The sequence below is a fragment of the Diceros bicornis genome, chromosome 11 (genome assembly GCF_020826845.1).
Source record: "Diceros bicornis minor isolate mBicDic1 chromosome 11, mDicBic1.mat.cur, whole genome shotgun sequence".
Taxonomy (NCBI): Eukaryota; Metazoa; Chordata; class Mammalia; order Perissodactyla; family Rhinocerotidae; genus Diceros; species Diceros bicornis.
This window is the reverse complement of record NC_080750.1, coordinates 48,980,265-48,995,674: the sequence shown is the minus strand read 5'-3', so window position 1 is coordinate 48,995,674 and position 15,410 is coordinate 48,980,265. Positions and strand designations below refer to the sequence as shown.

At 32.7% G+C, this 15,410-nt stretch overlaps 1 protein-coding gene and 1 long non-coding RNA gene across 10 annotated transcripts in view; one reads left to right on the top strand and one right to left on the bottom strand.

Moving 5' to 3' along the window:
• Positions 1-6,467, bottom strand: part of LOC131411436 (uncharacterized) — a 120,557-nt gene extending 114,090 nt beyond the window's left edge. For all 6 annotated transcript variants that reach the window (XR_009221566.1, XR_009221564.1, XR_009221562.1 and 3 more), the window contains exon 1: positions 6,099-6,467. This is a non-coding gene — a long non-coding RNA (uncharacterized LOC131411436). The remainder of the gene's footprint in view (positions 1-6,098) is intronic.
• FSTL5 (follistatin like 5) overlaps positions 1-15,410 on the top strand; it is a 688,045-nt gene that overhangs the window by 435,272 nt on the left and 237,363 nt on the right. The window lies entirely within an intron of this gene.

The following is a 15,410-nucleotide window of genomic DNA, read 5'->3' as shown; positions in this document are numbered from 1 at the left end:
TTCTCAGGCCATGCTGAGGCCGCGTCCCACGTACATCAACTAGAAGGATGTGCAGCTATGACATACAACTATCTACTGGGGCTTTGGGGGGGAAAAATAAATAAATAAATAAAAAATCTTAAAAAAAAAATTAATAAATAGAGCTGAAGAAATTGAAAGGGGCTAACTAATTTGCCTAAAGCCCTCCCACTGGGTGAATGTAGGCCTCCCTCAATCCTGCCTGGCTGTAAGACAAACACTAACAAAAAACTCTATAAAAAAAAAAATATATATATATATGAAAATAGACACTTCATTATAATTCTTCCTCTGAAGTTTTCTTTATTTAATAGAAAGAAAAATAAAACATTTAAAATAAAAACAAACTCTAATATCTAAGAAAAGTGGCATAATTCACATCACTTGGGAAATTAATGTCTATACCAGAACCTTGCCCTCTCAAATGAAAATCACAGAGAGAGAAAGATGAAAATCAAACAAACAAAAGCAGAAAAGTTGAATCGGCTGCAGCTTCACCTCAACTGGTTTAGAGTAGACCTTCGTTAAGCAGATTAAATGAGTCCCAGTGTAAACCTTAGGGGACCAAAAGCCAAAAAAAGGATGGAAGGGTTGAAGGAATGAGGAAATGTGTTTTGAAAGGGACAAAGAATAGCTTAGAATTGGGACAATATGCATGCAAAAGGGGTAAGTGGTCCAAACATTGATCTAATTAGGTAGATTCAGAGCTCAGAAAGTGATGTGACAAGCATAATGTATGACATTGCATCGAGCATCATGCTCTAGTCTAGTTAATTTCAATCTCAAAGCTCTGGGTACCTAAACTGAAACCTGGATTACACTCATTTTTAACACTATTTTCTTCCATAAACAAATGTTTATGTAAAGGAAAGTTTTTAAGTTAAAATTGCATCCTTTAATTACCCTTGGTATAATAGTGGATTAAACTTCATATCATGCGATTATGTTTTGATAAAAACTAACTGGAAGAATACAATTAGGAATAAAAAAAGTGTAAATATTTGAGCCTTAATATATTATTTTGTACTTTCTGGAATATAAGCTCTGTGAGGACAGGACCGTCTTTGTTTCAAAAATGTATTCCTCACATCAGAAGAGTACCTAGCACATAGCATGTGCTCAATAAATATCATCAATAAAGGAAGGAAGAGATCATATTGGTTTATTATTTTATTTTCTCAATGAGTTAATGTTTAATCCAAAATTTCCTAATTCACTTAGGTTATTTTCTATGTATTTAATAAATATTTTTTAATAATTACACTACCAGGCACAGTACCTTTTCAATAATCCCTATTTTTTTGCATTTAATTATTTCTACACTTGTATTCTTCTGTGTATTTGCCCTCTTTTCCCAATACTAGAACCAGTGTGGCATAATGATAACTAGCACATGTTCCTGGAGCTGGGGGTAGGGAGCACTAGATTCAAATCCCAAGTCCACCACTTCATAGGTGTAGGACTTTGGCAAGTTACACAATTGTTCCTTGCTTCAGTTTCCCTGAATAGTAATTCTAAATCACATGATTGTTGATTATTAAATAGATAAAAGCCAGTAAAGCATGGCAAACAGTATGTAACACACGGTAAGTACTCAATATACGTTAGCAATTATAGTCACTTGTGAAAATTATGTTTAACTGAAACTCTTTATTCCTATATATTAATATCCAGTGATTTGCATGCTTCCTTTTATTTTCTCTTCTGTAAGTTTTATGCTATATGTTTTCAAATTTTATATCATCCTTGCTCCACTACTTACAGCTGGACAACATTGAAAAATTACTTACCATAAGATCTAATACCCCATCAGTAAAATGGGGGTAATAACACTACTTGCTTCAATATTTACTTGAGTGTTCAATACTAAAATAAAGAATTTAACACAATGTCTAGCATGTACTTAGTGTTCAATAAATTTTAGCTATTAAAATATTATTGTTATATTTGAAGTTATTATTCTTTGATAAAAATAGACTCTAGGTGCATGGATAAAAAGGTAATAATACCCTTCATATACTACAACTCATGTTTTATTTAGTTGTTTTTTTTTTTTTGAGGAAGATCAGACCTGAGCTAACATCCGTGCTAATCCTCCTCTTTTTGCTGAGGAAGACCGGCCCTGAGCTAACATCTATTGCCAATCCTCCTCCTTTTTTTCCCCAAAGCCCCAGTAGATAGTTGTATGTCATAGTTGCACATCTTTCTAGTTGCTGTATGTGGGACACAGCCTCAACATGGCCAGACAAGCAGTGAGTCGGTGCATGCTGGGATCTGAACCCGGGCTGCCTGTAGCGGAGCGCAGGCACTTAACTGCTAAGCCACGGGGCCGGCCACTATTTAGTTTTTACTTCAGCATGTAGCAAAATTCTCTACCATAATAATCCATAGTTAATTTCAAAACGGTGTTCTCTAACCAATTCTTTTCGTTTCTTTCTCTTGACATTCCTTCTGTGTATTACCTTACATTTATCTAAATTAAATCTCATCCTGCGTTGCCATTTTCCCATTTCTCACTTTTCGTCGCTCTGAAACTTTTCTCCACCTTCCACTGGATTTGCAGTTTATTTTGAAAACGTATCTGTAGCTCTGATAAATGCATACTCTTCTTTCTGTTGATCAAGTTCAGTGATAGAGCCCTCTCTGAATTCAACTTGACTCATTTAATTGTAACATTCTCTTTCTATATTTTCAATGATTTATTTGTACAATTTATATTATCAGTTGTAATAGTAATAATAATGAAAGCCAAACCTGAAAGAATGTGAGCCTTAAAAACTACAAAGATTGGTTTATTGTTCTTTTGTTGCATTTCTCTGAGCCCAAATGTCTGAAAATGGAGCCATAAATTATTGTGAATATTCTATTTTCCTTGATGAGAGCAAACTAAGAGAGCATATTTATAATTATTCCCTTTAATCCTTCCCAATATTCCTAACTTTAATTAATTTAATTGATTTCTATGAGGGCATTTTGTGTAAACTTGGTCACAGGGATTTATATTCAAGTGTGTAGGATATATATACATACACACAGAATATATGTAATACCTTTATTTATATTATAATTATTATCATATATACATATTATATATTATATATAATCATTTTATATATATTACACTTTCATGTCCACCACAGACATTTACATCGACCAATCTTTTTATGAAAATTCAAGTTTGCTTTATTTGTCTGTCATTCAGTTGCAGTCTTCCTAGTCTTGAGAAAACTAAAGGGCAAGTGTGTACCCTTTTAGTTCTCACTTGGGAGCAACAGGGACCAGAGATCGGTATTGACATACTTGAAAATTTGTAGCTCAGTGATTCTGTCCCATGACTTCCCAAGAGTACAAATGGTTCAAGAAGGGAAGGGATAAGATTTCCAAATGCATGATGCATAATAGGCACACATTAAATACTTGTTAATTAATGCATAATAATTTTGAAACAAAGAAAAGCAATATAAAGTGGTAGCTGTTAATTTCAATCTTAGATTATGTATTTTTCCCTTAGATGCAGTACTTTGCTGTTATTTTTCTTGCTTTCCTTGACTCCTTCCCCTCCCCTTCTCTCTCTACGTCTCTCTAGTTTGTTTTTTCTCTGGCTCTCTCTGTCTATCTCTGACTGTCTTTGGCTATCTGTCTATGTCTCTGTCTCTCTCTCTCTCTCTCCCCACCCCTCCTTCTGTTCTTTCTTTATTACTTGGTAATATATGTTAATTAATGTTATAAATGACTGAATATTTCTCAAACAAATATATTCTATAGTTTCAAATGAGCATTTTGTACTTGTATGATCAAAATCGGGTATTAAGTACGTATAAATCCCCTAAACTTAGGCTGATTCTTCATATTATTTTAACTTAAAAGTAATATTTAACATTTAGAAAATTGTATTTTACATGAAGAGAAGGGAATTCCATTCAGGAAGAAAAATATTGCTATCTTAATCGATGTGTTTTAAGACAATTAAAAATATCTTTTAAGTGCTTAATGTTGAAATTAATTAATATGTGAAATAAAAGGTAAAGAATTGATGTATGGTTATGGATATTCTTGGAAAACCTGAAAATAACCTTAGAAACTACACTCATCTCAAGGAAAGCAAATGTTTTCCTTGTGTGCTGCTTTGTGTGTACATGTGATTTTATACATATATATATTTATATATATTTTCTCAAATACAGTTGTGAATAATTGCAAGTTTGTTTTAAGCAAATAAATGTCACACCGTAAGGTTAGAATTACTTGGAGTGGTAATGTTTGGTAATTTAATAATATTAATAACTTCCATTTATGGAATGCTTACTAAGCATTTCAAATGAATTAATCCTGACAAGGTGACTATGACATAGCTATTCCCGTTACCCCCACTTTCCAGATGAGGAAACTAAGGTCCTATACTAGAAATTTCTAGAGTCTAAATTCAAATTCAGAATTACGCCAGGAACCAGTTTATACTTATCCAATGCGATTTGGTCCCTAAAATTATAGCACGCTAATTAGTTTATATTGGATAATATGCCACACAGCAAGGTAATATCTCATTATAGTAAACACTGCATGCTACTGAAGTCTAAAATTTCCTTTGCAACCATTCCTTCTTCCAGGAAATATGAATTTTATCATTTATATAAAGTACATATTAACAATTTTTAAAGATTTTCTATCAGTCAGCATTACATTAGCATAAGTTACATCATGTTTCCAGGTTGGGTTTTTAAAATTTTCCTTAAAAGCACTTTTATATAATTATTTGTTAGCAATATATTAAAATTTGATTATACAACATGCCTTCAGGGGAAAAATTATATATATTTTTTCTTATCTCACTAGAATTTTAATATTTATACTTTTGAAGAAATTACTACATCCAAGTTTATGCGTTCGTGATAATACAGTAAATCCGTGCTTCTTAAAACTAACAAATTAGAATTTTGATAAATAACAAACTTATGGATTATATAAAAATACTTTCTATTTAACTGTGCTAATTACAGAGCTTTGCCTTTGTGAGTACAAGAGGAATTAGTTAAGGATCTCAGTGTGTTCCCGGGCTGTTATTTTAACAAAATGGTGAGCTTAATGTCTGAATTATCTAATATTAAATTGATAATTAAACAGTACTCAGGAAATGTTGTCTTCTGTGCGTTCATTTGTATTACTATTTCCAAAATAAATGAAGTACTAGCAAATATACATTCAGAGAATATGATGTGACACTCTTTATAGACCAAACTCAAAAATAAAATAAAAGCTACATTGGTTTATCAAACTTTTGCAGAGGGAATAATACTAATGAAATCTTTCCACATAATTTTAAACTATGTATGCTATTATTTTATTGATAATGAGCAGTTAAGTAATCATTTATCAATTGCTATCTTTTTAACTTTTTTATTGAAGCGATTAGAAGCATATCTAGTTAGAGATATCTATTTGGTAAATTGAAATGTTTATGAAATGTGCTGTTTTATCTATAATCTTGTTTTTTTGCCTTTAAATCTATTTGTATGATATTAATCTTGTAACAGATACCTCAACTGAGTCAAAACAGAGTTTATAAACCTGAACTCAGATACTGAGGCATGAGACCTCTGTGTAGAACAGATGGGCTTGATAGAACCCCAGAAGAGCAGCAACAACATTGGGTGCTGAAGTTCAAAAGAGTGCTCCCAGGGAGATTTATACGCATCCCTCTGTTAAACAGGATGGAATCAATCTTGACTGAAATCTTTCTTTCTCAAAGTTAATAGTTTCCTTTGTGCCTTCTGCGTGTTGATTGCCTCTGTTACATTTTTCCTGATAAACTGTTAAATTGCAGACCTAAGCTCCTAACTTGGTCGCTAGCTACCTCTTTAATATATGATACCCCAATCAAACAAGCCTATTAGGGAGCCCCTTGGCAGGGTGACATATCCATGTGACAGCAGTGCCGTGCCCTCAGTGCAGCTTGAGACAGTCCAAAATAGCTGCTGAAGCACACGGCTCTGATTGTTAAGTCTTGAAGCAATTTTATTTTTTTTTCTAAGAAAAGATGCAAATATAAAAGGGTATGGACAATTTCTTTGAGTGTTACTTACATCAAGGGCTAGGGCAGCAATGGAGAAAGAAGTCAATGGATGATAAGATTCTCCACAAGATATTTTCCCTGTTGTCTTTTATTCTTTACATTCCTTCCATTGAATCAGCTGTACCAACTCTTTTCATTTTATTCTTTCCGCATTTCCATTCTTTCTCACTTATGCATTCTTCCCAAAGAAATTACTTCTAACACAATGTAAATGCTGTAAAACTATAAGTTTAGTTTCCTGCCAAAATAAATATTTGCATTAAAAAATTTCTATTAATAGTGAAAACATATAGAGTGCTTTTCTTTTGCACTTTAGTTTCCTTTAATTGTATACTAAACAGTACCCCAGCAAAACAAAGTCACTCTTGTTGACAATTTTATATATAGTACAGTATTTGGTAATATCTTAAAGTAGCCTTAATTCTAAATGAAACAGACTATAAAGCTTAAAATACTATGGCTTTTTCCTCTGATATTTTATAAATGTACATTGAAATACTTTGCTAATTTTATATAATTTTTAAAACAAATTATAAATCTTTTTCATGCATTTAAAACAAATATAAAAATATATTCTCAAAAATAATCATTTAAAAATGTAAGCAAATGTCATATGATAAAATAAATTATGTACTACATATCACAAATTAATAATACAAAATTCAGACTTACACGTCAAAATAGTGACATTTGACAATTGAACTATACTCTATTAACATTTATTTATTACGAAGAAATGAATGCAGTGTCAGAGGCTAGAATTCATCAGTATATGAATTTGACCCACTCTTTTATCTACTTAGGAAATAACTGTTTTACTTGTTTTTCATATGATGCAATAAACACTTTAGACATTTATTATTTAAAAATTACTAAAAATCCTTTTGGATTTGCCTCAGCAGCTTCTTTTTAAAAAAATGCATTTAATTTTTCTAGTCAGTGCTGTTCACAAAATTTGCTCAAACGAGCAGGGTAAAGATATAGTACCTTAGTAAAATCTGCACAAAATTGAGTAACTTACTACACATGTTGAATTGACATAAAAGACTGAAATTTTTGCATATAAAAAAGTGCCACAAAATATAGACTCTGACATTTATTGTACTGGGCCCCTTTTCTCAAATAATCAAATATGTTTTAACAAATCTGAGATCTATACCTATAGAATTTAAATTAATAGCCATGCATGTTCTAATTTATATAAATACATTTTCAATTTGTATAATTTAAATCTAGTACATTAATTTTAGCAATCAATGTACAGAGTATCTAGTCACACTTACTGAATTAGGTGTGTAATTGTTCACATCTCTTCTTTGTTTTGATGATGAAGATAAATGACCCTAAATCTGAGTTTCAGGCATTTAGATAGCATATGATTTGCTGGAAAGCTTCCAACTGTACTGTGTTTACACATGATTTGTAAAGACTTGTAGTTTCAAGGTAGTGGTATTGTTTAAAATTATACTTAGAAGATCCTAAGAGAAGTACATCTTTAAAGTAATTAAAACTACATTCACACGCAGAGAAGATACATTTGTAGTTTCATAAGTGATATAAAACCATCATTGTATGGTAACAATCATAGGCTTGTAAAAATCCTTAAATTTATGGCTTTTTATTTTGGGAGAAGCGAGAGGTGAGAATAAACCAGGACAATCTCTGTTTTCTTCAATTCTAGACTTCTTCAGAATTATAGACCATAAATAAATGTTACTTGTCCTCTCATTAATACTTTGTAAACTTCCCCTCTCTTAAGCATGAAGGAGAAGAAGGAGTGAAGGTAAGCAAATATTGGTGATTTTTCAGAAAACAAAAACTGATTTCCGACTGTCAATGAAAAACTGCAGCAGACAAGTTAAAAAGGCAAGGAAGACTTTACTCAAGACTTTTACAATAGGAGTCAAGACTATTGCAATAGGGGGAGAGATTGAAATCAACTCTGCTGAAACAAAAGGCAGCAGAGTTATTAAGCACTAGATAAGGAAGTTGAAAAGGAGTGAAGGACGACAGGGTGGAGATGAGGTTGGTCAACTTGATTAGGCCGTGTGTGTCTGCTAATTGGCACGTGTTGGAGTTAGGCTCCTCCCCTCTCACAGAGACTGGGATAGGGCACTTTCTTCCTTGATGCTTACATTTCCAAGGGATGGCTCCCAAATCCTTGAGAAAGACATTCCTGGGTTGTAAAACTGGCAAAAGGCTAGGAGAGTTACATCTCAAAGGAACAGAGAAATAATTTGCAATTGCAAATTTTCTAAAGTAAATGCTCTAGAAAAGGGAGGCCAGAGGCCTATAAGGAGGACAGGTTTTGTCTAAAGCTTAGTCAAACTGAGGGAAACATTAAGGCTGTCTTGGTCAGATCTAGCGCCCTCTGATTTCTTAGAGAAAAAGTGGTGGCAGAGTTGACAACGGTTCATTGGAAGATTTTCCCTCTCAAAGCTTTTCTGCTAAGCATTTTGGTGGTTAAAGACACATTTGAATAAAAATGTTCCCTATTACAATGTAAATATTCTCTTGGAAATCAAGCTTGTTCACAGATTAGTACTGTGAATGACTTACATGGGATAATCAGATTGCTCTCCTTCTGGCTGAGAAATGTGCCCTGGGAATTAGTATTTTGATTGGATGTTAAGAAGAGAGAAAATGATAATTGTTCTACACGATAAACTTAAAGAAGATAAACCCAGTATGATACTACTATCAAGGACTAAGAAATTGCATTTGGACAGGGCAAACTTAACTCACTTTTACATTTTACATTGGACCCAAAGAGTAGCAACTGTCATAGTTATTATAGAAACTCATCCTTCCTTTTTTTTATGGAAGACTCAAGATAAAAAATACAGTGGCAGCTTATGAACTCACCTATATATAAATGGGAGCGATTTTCATGTATTCTGTATATAATTATTTAACGCTTAGAGTTCTGAATCTAGAGGATGAGTAGGATCCAATAGATCTCATTTAAATAACTAAAGCATGTCCAAGGAATGTACAACCAGCAAAGCAGTGTTTCAAGGACTAGGTAACTTTCTGTAAAGGGCTAGAAAGTAAATATTTTAGGCTTTGCATACATAAGTTTTCTGAAGAAACTACTCAACTCTGCCTATATAGCTGAAATCAACCACAGACAATAGCATAGATAGTATAGTAATGAATGGATATGGTTGTGTTCCAATACAACTTTATTTACAAAAACAGGTGGTGGGCCAGATTTGGTCCATGGGCGTATTTTGCCAGGCCCACAACTATGGGAACATTTGCTGATGTGAAGAAGGCTCTAATATACTCAACTTTTACAGCCTACCTGAGTCAGTGCTCTAGTTGCAAACATATGGTGATATGCCTGGTGTAAAAAAGAACCAAGAATTTGTTAATAAACTTGAAAGTGACAAGAAAAAGAAAGGCTCTCTAGACAGAAATGTCTTTAGAGTTGAAAAGGGCAGTTCATTAGCTGATTAGAGCTTGACTGGCTTGAGAATAGTCGACTCCCTTTTTTGTAATTTTCTATTCATCAATCTTGAGAAGCTTTTGACCTGTGCAATAGAAGAGAGATTCCCAGGCTCAGAGCTGACACTACTTATGAAACCTGATGCTTTCCCAATTGTAAATGAATAAATTGGTATTCCAGTATAAACAAAGGTATCCTGTGATTTTGATTAGCTCAGTCAATCCCCAATAGCCTAATTAATTCTGGATGAATTGTTAAATTTGTTTCTGGATTTGCATAGCTGAGGCCCAGTCTTCTGATGCAGTAAAGGTCTACCAAAAAGAACAGCCATTGTTCAATTCTCCATCTTTCACATCTATTTTCTGTAACGTATTGGAGAGATTCTAATTCTGTAAAACTTCAGAGTGAATGCAAATGCTTAAATCCCAGTCTCACTTTTATCAGTAAATGCAGTGCATTATGGCAAATAGCAATCTCTTTTATCTGAATTGTTTTAATTAGGCAAACAATACTGAAGTCTTTTTCAGTATGAAATGCTCAAATTCTATTACACTGCATGGAGAGAAAAATTCGCTCATTTATCTCTGTCTGACTGACTGTAACCTAAAAAATTTCACAATTTTTTCAATGTCTTAAAGACAGAGGAAATAATGTGTTATTTGATTAATTCCAACATTAACATCCTTGAGATAAGTTGAAGGAATGAACACAGGTTAACATTCTTTCCTTAAATCTATAATAGCTTTTTAACATGCCACTAACACACTGTTAACATATAGGAAATGGGTATTCATTAGCTGATTGCTTACCCTGACTGACAAATGAGTATTCACAGCCAACTCTTCCTGTTAGATTCTCTTCTTCATATGTGTATGTGATTTCTCCTCCCAGTTTACTACATTGAATTCCATTTATAAGTAATCGTACTGAAACTTTAAAAAATTATTAAAGATAGTAACTTAATTCAATATTTCATATATTTAGTAATTTAGACATTCAGAGTATATCAAATTTTCTGAAGTTGTATATGGTATTTATACCAACAACAAGGAAAAGGTACTTGATTACTTCAACATTTCATTGATATTTTTCATGGTTTTTTATAAGTAGAAGAGTGATTATCATTATGTTTCTATCTTTTATATTAACTTGCATATATTTAAATACAACCTCAAGGGCACTTTGTGTGTAAGAGTAGAACCAAAGTAGAACATAAACAGCCTTTTGGGTCATGAGCCTAGGTTTTCCCTCTTATGCTTAAGCAATATCTATGGAAATGAAACCAATACGATTTTACATAAACAGTAACTTTCTCAAAGTGATCATAATGCTATATTCCTAAATGTGGTGAAGTGGTGCCTATCTTAACCTACAAATGCTTCAATAGTTCTTCATAAGTAATAACAGCTGCGGCATATTCAGAATTTACCAAAGGCCAGGCATAGTAAAAAGTATTTTAAAATATCAAATCTTATCTTCACAATACTCTTAAAAGTTAGGTACTATCTTTATTTTAAAGATGGAAAAGCTGAGACTCACAGAGTTTAAATAATTTGTCACAAGTCTTCCAAATAGTGTGCATTAGAAGTCAAACTGAGGCAGGCATCAAAGTCATCATTCAAATCTGGGTCTCATTGATGGTATAGTTTATGCTTTTATCCTCCAGGCTATTTAGACTTCGTTGTCAGTAGCATGTATCTTTTAAAGATAATTGTTTTACAAGATATCCAGAGGTAGGATGTTTTCTCTCCTCACCAATTGTGATCAAGAACCTGAACTCCTTCTGTCTTTGAACTTGCCATCCTTAGTGTGTTGGGAAAAGTTCCTATCTAATCAAAAAACGGCTGGTGAAGCTTCAATTAATGATTTCTTCCTCACATAATAGCATCACAAATAGAAAAAAAAAAAGTAGGATCGTGATAGTCTCTACCTCATAGATGTGAAGATTTAATGAATCAACTATTTAGAAGAATGTTTGACAAACAGTAAGTGCTGAAGAAATGCTGACAGTTATTTTCTGTTACCCTAGTACTACAAGGAGCAACTTACTTCTAAAGAGGTTTTAAACTTAGTATAATATACTTTGAAACATTAATGCCTTATTATTCCAGCCTATATATCTATAATGTTGATATCATCCAGTTGTATGAACCTTTGAAGTTTTCCAAATTATAAAGTTAAAATGAACTTGACTACTTTGGATGGCCACCCAATTCTCTCTGTTGGATACAATTTTTGTTAGGTCAGGTTTCAAATGGAAGCTATTCTTCATAAAAAAAGAATTATTTTCCAAGTTGTGAGTGTCATACACATCACTGAATGAATAGGCTTATTCTTCACATATTGTACTTTAAAATTCAACTGAATATAATTTAGTTGAATGAGAGAAATTAAATAAAATTGAACAGAAAAGTTGAATGGTAATTGTACTGTATTTATTTATAAGACCACAGAAGGAATATCAAAACCATGAATGAAAAAAAAAAGAAAGTGAGACTCACTATTGTTAACATATAAAACTGCTTGAAGTGATATCAAAATACAGTCCCATCTATCATACTGCATTGTCCTTGTTACAGAGTTATAAAGAGAATAAAAATAAAATTCCAAGTTTGCACAAGAACCTTTGTTTCATTGTTTTACAGAAAATCTTTTGTTGAAAAGTCTTTTTGTTTTATCTTCCTGTAACTTTTAAATCTCACCAATGACATAGGAAATGACTTTTTTGTTTGAACTGCTGGATAATTTTATTTATGCTTATGATTATAAGTCCTTCTTGTTTTTTTCAGAACTTGTGGCAGAAATAATTCCATTCTCACTCACATTCTCAGAATTTTCCTCTCTACCAGCTCCTTTTCTCCAGGATAAACTCGGGATTCCTTCATCCTATTCTTTACTGGATTCTTCTCTTTCCATTTAGACCTTTCCTCTTTTTTTCTCTGTCCAATATATTAAAGGTATCTTGAAAATTTATGCATTACTACCTCTGCTATTTCTTTACAACACCTAAACACTCTGCCGTCTCTGTGTCATGTTCTAGGTTTCTGCAATGCGTATGGTTAACTTGGTCCTTGGAAACATGAGCTGGCAGGGCAAGTTTGTCTAGACTAGGCTTCATTTACCAATGGAGAAAGAAAGTTTATATATGACTTTACACTCTTGTTCAAGGTATATAAAAATTTATGTTGTTTTGTATTCTTCCTGACACTTATCACAAGACTTTTTGTAATTTATGCCAATCTGAAAGATTTGGCTTAAACTTGCATCTCCCTGAGATGGTTGAGCACTTTTTCAGATTTTTCTTAGCTGTGTGGATTAGTTAATTCATGGAGCATTGTTCAAGTCTTTTGTTGATGGTTCTTTGGAGGTGTTTGTCTTTTTTGTATTGATTTTTAGGAGATCTTTATTAATTCTGCATATGAGATCTTTGTTAGTTTTGTGCATGGCAAATATGTTTTCCTGCTTGATGGCTTGCATTTTTGGTCTTTTAATAGTATATTTTGAGGAATAGATGATCAAAATTATAATGTAGTCAAACTGATAATCATCCCCTTTATGGTGAGTTTTTTTGTTCCTTGTTTAAGAAATCTTTCTCTACCTCAAGACTATGAAGATATTCGCTTATATTATCAGACATTCTTGAAATATCAAAGTTTAATGTTAAACTTTAACACTCATATTTAAACACCTTCTTAGCTCTCCTTTCCTTCCTGCATCTTTGAGCTTCCATCTAGGATCATCTTCCTTCTGCCTGAAGAACAGCTTTCAGAATTTACCTTAAGATAAGTTTACTAGAGATGAACTTTCTTAGTTTTTTTAAAATATATTTACTTTATTTTAATTTATATGAACGTGTATAAAATTCTAAGATTGACTTTTTTTTTTATTTTGGTGAGGAAGATTAGCCCTGAGCTAACATCTATTGTCAACCCTCCTTTTTTGCTGAGGAAGATTGGTCCTGGGATAACATCCGTGCCCATCTTCCTCTACTTTATATGTGAGATGCCTGCCACATCGTGGCTTGATGAGTGGTGTGCAGGTCCACACCTGGGATCTGAACGTGTGAACCCTGGGTGTCCGAAGCAGAGAGCACAAACCCAACCACTACGCCACCCGGCCAACCCTGATTTTATTTTGTTTTACAAGAAGTTCCAAGATATCATCCTACTAGCTTCTTGTTCCTATTCTTGCTGATAATATCAGTTACCTGTCTAACTCTCCTTGCTGTGAAGGCAGACTGTATTTTTTTATTTGCATAACTTTAAGATTTCTCTCTTAAGATAAAGATTTGAATTTCTTCAGTTTCACTGTTAAATGTCTAGATGTGGATTGTTCTGGTTTTTCATTTGCTTTGTTTGAAATTTGCTGAGCTTCTTGAGTCTATCAGTTGGAGTCTTTCGACATTTACGGAAAATTCTCAGCAACTGTTTCTTCAAATATTGCTTCTGCCCCATTTTCTCTGTTTTCTCCATCTGGGGAAAATGTAAACTTATTTTTGTTAACCTTATAAACCTATTTTTGTTAACCTCATCTGTATTTTCAAATCTTTGTCCTTCTGCTTTTTATTCTGTAAAGTTTCTTTTACTCTCTTTTCCAGTTTATCAATTCTCTTTTCTGTTGTATCTAATCTGCTCTTAAATTCATCGATTTAATTCTTAATTTCAGTTATTACATTTCTACTTATATAATTTCTACTTGGCTCTGTCATAAACTTATAATGTTTATAGATTATAGATTTAAGTTCTTTGTCAAAATTTCTAAATTGGATTTTATTTTCATAAGCATAATAAATTTTACAATTCCAGTGTGTTGGTTACTATTGTATGTTATTTCTGCTCATTCTCATCATATTGTCTTTTCTTTTTGTATACCGTGTTATCCTTGATTGTTTGCTAGAAATTTTGCTTTAAAAATTGTTTATAACAATGATTAAATGACTAAGATGATATTATCTTACTATAGGGAGGAAGGCTTTGTTTTATGAGGCATCTAGACAAAAGTGGGCTGCAGTCTGTACATTCACTTATTGAGTGAGGCATCTGAAAATCCTAGCACAGAGAGAGGTAGTCGGTTACTGTACCTATCTCATATGCCTGGGGGAACAAGAAGCCACATAAGAGCATTTAGGCCTCTTAGTCATCTTCTCAAGATAGAAAAATTCCCGAAGCAATGTGAAACTTCAGGTGCAATTTCATCTTCTCTAAGTTACATTTATCTTCAGGACATAGACTGGACAATTCCTCACTGTCTTACTGCTTTCATGCTTTTGAAATATATTATTTATATTTAATTCAGTATTGTTTAATTTTTTGTTTGTTGTTGTTTTACTTCTTCAGTGGAAGAGTTAGTCCAAGTTATCTAGTCTTTTGCTACAAAAGGAAATAAGTTTCTAGATCTCTTTTTAAATTTCTTTTTATGATAAAATCATAATACAAACACACAATAGTTTACAGATAAGCAATTAGTATCAAAAATTCTAGACATTTTATCATTATAAGTTAATGTATAACTTGGTATGTCTAAATTAGGTAAGCATTAGTATTTATTTTGAAATCACCAATTTCTTAACAAAAGATACCATTAGAATTTCCCAGTTAGTTAAGTAGCTTGTCACTGAGTAATTGTGGTTTTCTTATTATGAGAATAATTAATTTATTCCATCTAGGATTCCTAAGTGTCTTTTTTTGTGTGATATATTTCTGATTATTTTATTGTCATCTGCTTTTTTTTATATAATTTTATTTATTTATTTTTCCCCCAAAGCCCCAGTAGATAGTTGTATGTCATAGCTGCACATCCTTCTAGTTGCTGTATGTGGGATGCGGCCTCAGCATGGCCAGAGAAGCGATGCGTCGGTGCGCGCCCGGGATC